Genomic DNA, 9510 nt, shown 5'->3' with positions numbered 1-9510 from the left:
GGGCTGAGATGTAGGCCATTAGAACAGAGGAGGGAGGAAGAGAGGAGGGTGGAACGGAGGAGGGAGGAAGAGAGGAGGGAGGAACGGAGGAGGGTGGAACGGAGGAGGGTGGAAGAGAGGAGGGAGGAACGGAGGATGGTGGAACGGAGGAGGGAGGGATGGAGGAGAGACCTGGATGGAAATAGAGACGACGTGGCATTCTCAGGCTGGTCCACCTGCCAGAGCGCAGGGATGTGAAGCTCCTGCATAATGGAAACAGGACATGTATTTTCACCTTTCTCCTGGGGAGGCAGGTAGTGTATTCAGTGCCTCTCCCTAGGCTCTTCTCCTGGGGAGGCAGGTAGTAGTTGATTCACTTACTTAGACAAATGTACTTACTGTAAGTCCCTTTGGATAGAAGCGTCTGCTGAATGACGAGGGGTGGTCTTAACGAGGGGTGGTCTTAATGAGGGGTGGGTCTTAACGAGGGGTGGGTCTTAACGAGGGGTGGTCTTAACGAGGGGTGGTCTTAACGAGGGGTGGGTCATAATTCGGCCATTTTCAAGACCAACCGTTTTCACCGACGACACAACTTGGTTGTCAGGCTGTCATGTTGTGATGAAGATGAATATTGAACAGCGTGCCCCTGCTGAGGCGGTGCTCGTGGAAGCTGTCGCTCTTCAGACATCCCATAATACCACGGATTGACTTTGATAGGAGACGCCACAGGCCTGATCTGGTATGAATAAACATGTTCCTACTGTCTCCCGAACAGCTGTTTCTCTCTGACCCAGAATGATGATTATACTGTGCTGAAGAGCTGGACCTATAACAGTAGGAATATGTCTTACTTCAATTCACAACCACGTTCTCTCTGATTCCAACCCTGCTATTTTACTTTCTATAAAAGCTGCCAAATATGTCAGGCTTTCCAGGACAAACACGTGACAGACTCAGACAGAGACAGACACTCTGGTTAGTCAGTGGGAGACAGTGAACCACGGCGCATGTCTGTGGACCAGACGCCCCAAACCAGAGCATCCACACTGGCCAGGGCGCGCACACACACACACACACACACACACACACACACACACACACACACACACACACACATAGACACACAGACACACACAGACACACACACACACACACACACACACACAGACACACACAGACACACACAGACACACACACACACACACACATGGTAGGCCTGCATGCTGAGCCTCCCTGAGACGTGGCAGACAGAGAGGATTATGGGGGTTTCCTGTTCTGCCTGACATGTAATTAGCTGAAGTCAACATTTGTCAAACCTTTGAAGACTGAAGACAGTGTAGCTACAATAACATGGAAATAATGTTATGGCAGTATAAGAACTATCAGGCAGTATAAGAACTATCAGGCAGTATAATTAATATCAGGCTATAAGGTTTTCATGCAGACAAACCTGCTCAGTTCAACAAGAAATCTCCCAACTAAACACAAAGCTTTGGTCCCTACCCTTTTTTTTGTGCACAAACAACAAACCCTGAGGAAACGTATATGTATATGACTGAAGCAGCTCTTCCCTCTGCAGTCGAGGTCGTCTGACCACAGGTCACTATTCCTGTCCGTCTCGCCCAGAATCTCACTGGACTATTTTTTTTAAGTTCAAAAGTGCAGTGAGTCATCTGATAGGCCTGTTCCACTGGCCTGATATCACCAGCCGTTGGTGGTATTCCCCAGGCTAGGCTAGGCTAGGTTAGGGCTATTCCCCCAGGCTAGGCTAGGCTAGGGCTAATTCCCCAGGCTAGGCTAGGCTAGGGCTAATTCCCCAGTCTAGGCTAGGCTAGGGCTAATTCCCCAGGCTAGGCTAGGCTAGGGCTAATTCCCCAGGCTACGCTAGGCTAGGGCTAATTCCCCAGGCTACGCTAGGCTAGGGCTAATTCCCCAGGCTAGGCTAGGCTAGGGCTAATTCCCCAGGCTACGCTAGGCTAGGGCTAATTCCCCAGGCTAGGCTAGGCTAGGGATAATTCCCCAGGCTAGGCTAGGCTAGGGCTAATTCCCCAGGCTAGGCTAGGCTAGGGCTAATTCCCCAGGCTAGGCTAGGCTAGGGATAATTCCCCAGGCTAGGCTAGGCTAGGGCTAATTCCCCAGGCTAGGCTAGGCTAGGGCTAATTCCCCAGGCTAGGCTAGGCATGCTCGGGTGGAGGAGAGGATGAATGTAATAATTCTGTATTTCTAAAATGTCAGGCCTCTTTGGAAGGACACGGATGTCTTACCAACAGTGCAGCAGAACGTCAGACATGTTCCCCCGTTGGGAAGAAGTGGGAGTTCTGAACTGATTAATGACAACAACCAGCAGCCAAGCAGAATAGCAGATGATCAAGCACACCAAAAGCAGAGCACTTGACTAGCCTGCTTCAACGCGACCCTGCTCTAATGTTCCATTCAAACACCAACAATGAATCAGAGCTATCGTTGGCAGGTTGGACAGGAGCCTTCTCAGCGGCATGGTGGCAGATTGGGGTTTGGGGTATGCAACGTTACAGGGTAAAATACTTCCTAATTGCAAAAACATATTTTACATTACATTTATGGCATTTAGCAGATGCCTTTATCCAAAGCGACTTACAACAAATACATTTTTTAAGTGAGTGAATCATCCATCCATCAGTCATCATAAGATAAGTAATCGATGCTCAGACCAGGGGCCGTTGGCAGTCACAATGCTAGAAGAAAGGGAGATTATTTCTTTTACCCTCCGTTTACAAAGCCAACATTAGGCAGTGAAATATCAAACATTAGTAAAGGTACAGGATATAGAACTCACCTCCAGAAGAATCCAGAAGAAACAGGAGGGCGAGCTAGGTCACACACACACGCACACACACACACACACACACACACACACACACACACGTTAGCTACGTCAGAGACCAGAGCAGAGGACACGCTGACTGAAGGGATGAAGTCCTCTCTCTTCATCACAAAAGCATCACTCACTGTTTGCACCTACTGTCCTCTGTGTGTGTGTCCTGTCCTCTGTGTGTGTGTCCTGTCCTCTGTGTGTGTGTCCTGTCCTCTGTGTGTCCCCTGTCCTCTGTGTGTGTGTCCTGTCCTCTGTGTGTCCCCTGTCCTCTGTGTGTGTGTCCTGTCCTGTGTGTGTCCCCTGTCCTCTGTGTGTGTCTCCTGTCCTCTGTGTGTCCCCTGTCCTCTGTGTGTGTGTCCTGTCCTCTGTGTGTCCCCTGTCCTGTGTGTGTGTCCCCTGTCCTCTGTGTGTCCCCTGTCCTGTGTGTGTCCCCTGTCCTGTGTGTGTCCCCTGTCCTGTGTGTGTGTGTCCTGTCCTCTGTGTGTCCCCTGTCCTGTGTGTGTGTCCTGTCCTGTGTCTGTCCACCCTGCTGCTCTGTCACAACTCCGAAGTGATCTGAAGTCCCAGCGGTCGTCCTGAGCAGCTCCGTGGCCAGCAGTCCAGGACAGACGCATCGAGCTTCTGTCTGGTGTCTGGACCTTCTGTCTGGTGTCAGGACCTATCTTCCACTGTAGACTAAAGACCCGTCTCTTTAGGGTACACCTGGGCTCCTCCTCCTCTGACCTCTCCACCCCCTAACACCCTACACCCTCTATCATCCCCATCTCCTCTCCTCCTCCTCCTCCTCCTCCTCAGACCTCTCCACCCCCTAATTATCGTAAACAAAAAGGTTTTCTTCCTTTCTCCACCACTGTGACTGCCGATGACACTTGTTCTGACCGAAGGTTTTACTGACAATGACTGATGTACAGTTGATTCACTTGCTTAGACAAATGTACTTCTTGTAAGTCACTTTGGATACTGCTCCTGACACTTCTCCTGTCTGCAGTTAGCTTGCTACTGTAGTTAGCCTGCTGCTTCAGTTAGCTATTGTGTGTAGTTAGCCCCCTGTCTGTGCCAAGGCTTCCTCTGTCCCTACAAATGGACCTCCTGGCCCCGGTCCAACTTCGACTCAGGCTCTAATGCACAGAGAAGTAAAGCTGAGAGGTTCAGAGGTTTACCTGGAGACAGGAAAACACTTTCCACGGTCCACCAGTGAAAACCCTGTCTGCTATGCAAGCACTTAGTGTGCTGTCTGCTCTGGGCTCTGGGCTCTGGGCTCTGGGCTCTGGGCTCTGGGCTCTGGGCTCTGGGCTCTGGGCTCTGGGCTCTGGGTTGTGTTGTGTTGTGTTGTGTTGTGTTGTGTGTGTGTGTGTGTGTGTGTGTGTGTGTGTGTGTGTGTGTGTGTGTGTGTGTGTGTGTGTGTGTGTCGTGTGTTGTGTGTGTGTGTGTGTGTGTGTGTTGTGTTATTATGCACTGTTCTGATTCTCACTGTCACAGCATGTTTGTAGTTAGCTGCTCACAGGGCACACACTCAGCATAGGCCCTCCTAACTGAATCACACACACACACACACACACACACACACACACACACACACACACGCACCCACACACACACACACACACACACACACGCACGCACGCACGCACGCACACACACACGCACGCACGCACGCACGCACACACACGCACGCACGCACGCACACACACACACACACACACACACACACACACACACACACGCACACACACACACACACACCAATGGCCCTGGGCCAAGGAGCCTGACAAGGAGGTGGCAGAGAGGAGCAGTCACTCCCAGAGGGAGTCAGAGGATGGATGAACCTCTGACTCAGAGGATGGATGAACCTCTGACTCAGACGATGGATGAACCTCTGACTCAGAGGATGGATGAACCTCTGACTCAGAGGATGGATGAACCTCTGACTCAGAGGAGCAGATGAACCTCTGACTCAGAGGATGGATGAACCTCTGACTCAGAGGATGGATGAACCTCTGACTCAGAGGAGCAGATGAACCTCTGACTCAGAGGAGCAGATGAACCTCTGACTCAGAGGATGGATGAACCTCTGAGTCAGAGGATGGATGAACCTCTGACTCAGAGGATGGATGAACCTCTGACTCAGAGGAGCAGATGAACCTCTGACTCAGAGGATGGATGAACCTCTGACTCAGAGGATGGATGAACCTCTGACTCAGAGGAGCAGATGAACCTCTGACTCAGAGGATGGATGAACCTCTGACTCAGAGGATGGATGAACCTCTGACTCAGAGGATGGATGAACCTCTGACTCAGAGGAGCAGATGAACCTCTGACTCAGAGGAGCAGATGAACCTCTGACTCAGAGGATGGATGAACCTCTGACTCAGAGGATGGATGAACCTCTGACTCAGAGGAGCAGATGAACCTCTGACTCAGAGGAGCAGATGAACCTCTGACTCAGAGGAGCAGATGAACCTCTGACTCAGAGGAGCAGATGAACCTCTGACTCAGAGGATGGATGAACCTCTGACTCAGAGGATGGATGAACGTCTCAGTCTAACAGGTGGAGAACCGACACGCCAGCCAGCAGGACTGAGGATGAAAGCCTACTGTACATGTGTTCCTTTAACACACACACTCACACACATACACACTCACGCACACACACACACACACACACACACACACACTCACACACATACACACACACACACGCACACACACACGCACGCACGCACACACAAATGCATACACACACAAGAGAGAGAGAGCTAGAGAGAAAGAGAGAGAGAGAGAGAGAGAGAGAGAGAGAGGGTGTGTCACAACAGACACAATAACGAGAACTGCAGCTTCCATCCCTTAACACAGCACATGCACCCCCTGCTGGCCATGTACAGTTACTACCTCACCCTCCACGCCCAGCCATGCTGCAGCATCCAGTCATCTATCATAACATCACACCATCCATCATAACATCACACCATCCATCAAACCATCCATCATAACATCACACCATCCATCAAACCATCTATCATAACATCACACCATCCATCATAACATCACACCTCCATCAAACCATCCATCATAACATCACACCATCCATCAAACCATCCATCATAACATCACACCATCCATCATAACATCACACCATCCATCAAACCATCCATCATAACATCACACCATCCATCATAACATCACACCATCCATCATAACATCACACCATCCATCATACCATCCATCATAACATCACACCATCCATCATAACATCACACCATCCATCATACCATCCATCATAACATCCATCATAACATCACACCATCCATCATAACATCCATCATAACATCACACCATCCATCATAACATCACACCATCCATCAAACCATCCATCATAACATCACACCATCCATCATAACATCCATCATAACATCACACCATCCATCATAACATCACACCATCCATCATAACATCACACCATCCATCATACCATCCATCATAACATCACACCATCCATCATAACATCACACCATCCATCACACCATCCATCATAACATCACACCATCCATCAAACCATCCATCATAACATCACACCATCCATCATAACATCACACCATCCATCAAACCATCCATCATAACATCACACCATCCATCAAACCATCCATCATAACATCACACCATCCATCATAACATCCATCATAACATCACACCATCCATCATAACATCACACCATCCATCATAACATCCATCATAACATCACACCATCCATCATAACATCACACCATCCATCATAACATCACACCATCCATCATAACATCCATCATAACATCACACCATCCATCATAACATCACACCATCCATCATAACATCACACCATCCATCATAACATCACACCATCCATCATAACATCACACCATCCATCATAACATCCATCATAACATCACACCATCCATCATAACATCACAACATCCATCATCTAACCCAGTAGCTAGGTGCAGGTGGGTTAGGGTTAGGGTCAAGGTTAGGGTTAGGGTCAGGGTTAGGATTAGTGCTGGTGGTTGTGTTCTGGGAGGCTCTGGGAGAGAGGGGGTCCTCCAGATGCCCTGCCAGTGACCCCCATTTGGACTGAACTCAATTATCTCATTTCCCCTCATGAAATGCCATCTAATCATTCATTGTTAGTGGAGCAGAAAGAGAACAGATGTTTTCATTGATGGATTTGGATTCTCAGATGGATTCTGGTATTTAGCCCAATTATATCACAGAGGTTAGGTATTAGAGGAACACACATCTATTGGTATCTTCAGTCTCTGACATCTCTGGGTATGTTTTGTGATTTTATCTCTCACTTGCAATCCTCTAATGAACTGCAGAGCTAATCCCACCCAGCCATATATCCCCAGTGGAAGTCTTTATTGTGTAATATCCCCAGTGGTTGTATTCATGTACATTGTATTATGTGTACTTGCTTTTAAAATGGTCAAATAAAACAAACTTAACTCAACATCCAAAATATGACAGATTGAAGGACTGGTCTTGATTAACTCTGTTCCAACCATTTATATTTAAGTAATTTAGATGCTTTTACAGGGACTTACAATAAGTACATTTGACAAAGTAAGTGAATCAACTCTACATCAGTCATCGTCAGTAAAACCTCGATCAGAACAAGTGCCATCGGCAGTCACAGTGCTGGAGGAAGGAAGAAAATGTATTTTACGGTAATGTAGGGTGTTAGGAGGTGGAAAGGTCTGAGGAGGAGGAGGAAGAGGAGGAGGAGGAGGAGGAGGAGAGGAGAGGAGAGGGGGCTGATAGAGGGTGTAGGGTGTTAGGAGGTGGAGAGGTCTGAGGAGGAGGAGGAGGAGGAGAGGAGAGGGGGCTGATAGAGGATGTAGGGTGTTAGGAGGTGGAGAGGTCTGAGGAGGAGGAGGAGGAGAGTGTTTTTGAAGTTGTGGTAATGTAAGTTGTGGTAATGTAGGTTGTGGTAATGTAAGTTGTGGTAATGTAGGTTGTGGTAATGTAAGTTGTGGTAATGTAAGTTGTGGTAATGTAGGTTGTGGTAATGTAAGTTGTGGTAATGTAAGTTGTGGTAATGTAGGTTGTGGTAATGTAGGTTGTGGTAATGTAAGTTGTGGCGTTACGTCCCCCAGAGTCGCTCAAGAAAGGGGAACTAACAAACAATCACTCATCACCAACAAATGCCTCCTGAAAACAAACGTCTAACTTTTCTATTTCACAAAACAAAGCTGGAGAGTCCCTAACCCTAACCCTAACCCTAACCCTAACCCTAACCCTACTCCTAACCCCAGGCTGGTCTATGTTGTCTGTGAGAAGAGCCCTAACCCTAACCCCAGGCTGGTCTATGTTCTCTGAGGGAACAGCCCTACCCCTAACCCCAGACGGGTCTGTGTTCTCTGAGGGAACAGCCCTACCCCTAACCCCAGACGGGTCTGTGTTCTCTGAGGGAACAGCCCTACCCCTAACCCCAGACGGGTCTGTGTTCTCTGAGGGAACAGCCCTACCCCTAACCCCAGACGGGTCTGTGTTCTCTGAGGGAACAGCCCTACCCCTAACCCCAGGCTGGTCTGTGTTCTCTGAGAGAACAAGAGCAGCGTTGTTGAACAGTACATCTATTGTAGCAAGGAGGGTCAGCAGATGTTCTAACAGCAATAAATGGAGCCATGCGGTTCTGTAACAACCGCTGATCAACACAGACAACACACCCACACATCACCTGACCCCTGACCCCTGACCCACACGAGGTCCGACCCTGGCTCATTGTCAATCAGTCACGCTGTCATAAAACACATTCTATCAGCGCTTCAAAATATCATTGTTGTCATCAGTGACATTATCTCTAAAGTGGGTCTTGTCAGTTGTGTAGGAGAGAGACCCACCAGAACCCTCCTGGCCGCTGTAGGAGAGAGACCCACCAGAACCCTCCTGGCCGCTGTAGGAGAGAGACCCACCAGAACCCTCCTGGCCGCTGTAGGAGAGAGACCCACCAGAACCCTCCTGGCCGCTGTAGGAGAGAGACCCACCAGAACCCTCCTGGCCGCTGTAGGAGAGAGACCCACCAGAACCCTCCTGGCCGCTGTAGGAGAGAGACCCACCAGAACCCTCCTGGTCGCTGTAGGAGAGAGACCCACCAGAACCCTCCTGGCCGCTGTAGGAGAGAGACCCACCAGAACCCTCCTGGCCGCTGTAGGAGAGAGACCCACCAGAACCCTCCTGGCCGCTGTAGGAGAGAGACCCACCAGAACCCTCCTGGATGCTGTAGGAGAGAGACCCACCAGAACCCTCCTGGCCGCTGTAGGAGAGAGACCCACCAGAACCCTCCTGGTCGCTGTAGGAGAGAGACCCACCAGAACCCTCCTGGTCGCTGTAGGAGAGAGACCCACCAGAACCCTCCTGGCCGCTGTAGGAGAGAGACCCACCAGAACCCTCCTGGTCGCTGTAGGAGAGAGACGCACCAGAACCCTCCTGGCCGCTGTAGGAGAGAGACCCACCAGAACCCTCCTGGCCGCTGTAGGAGAGAGACCCACCAGAACCCTCCTGGCCGCTGTAGGAGAGAGACCCACCAGAACCCTCCTGGCCGCTGTAGGAGAGAGACCCACCAGAACCCTCCTGGATGCTGTAGGAGAGAGACCCACCAGAACCCTCCTGGTCGCTGTAGGAGAGAGACCCACCAGAACCCT

This window comes from Argentina silus (assembly GCF_951799395.1).
Source record: "Argentina silus genome assembly, chromosome: 4".
In the NCBI taxonomy this organism is placed as follows: domain Eukaryota; kingdom Metazoa; phylum Chordata; class Actinopteri; order Argentiniformes; family Argentinidae; genus Argentina; species Argentina silus.
The sequence above is the reverse complement of the archived record's forward strand: the minus strand, read 5'-3'. Positions refer to the sequence as shown.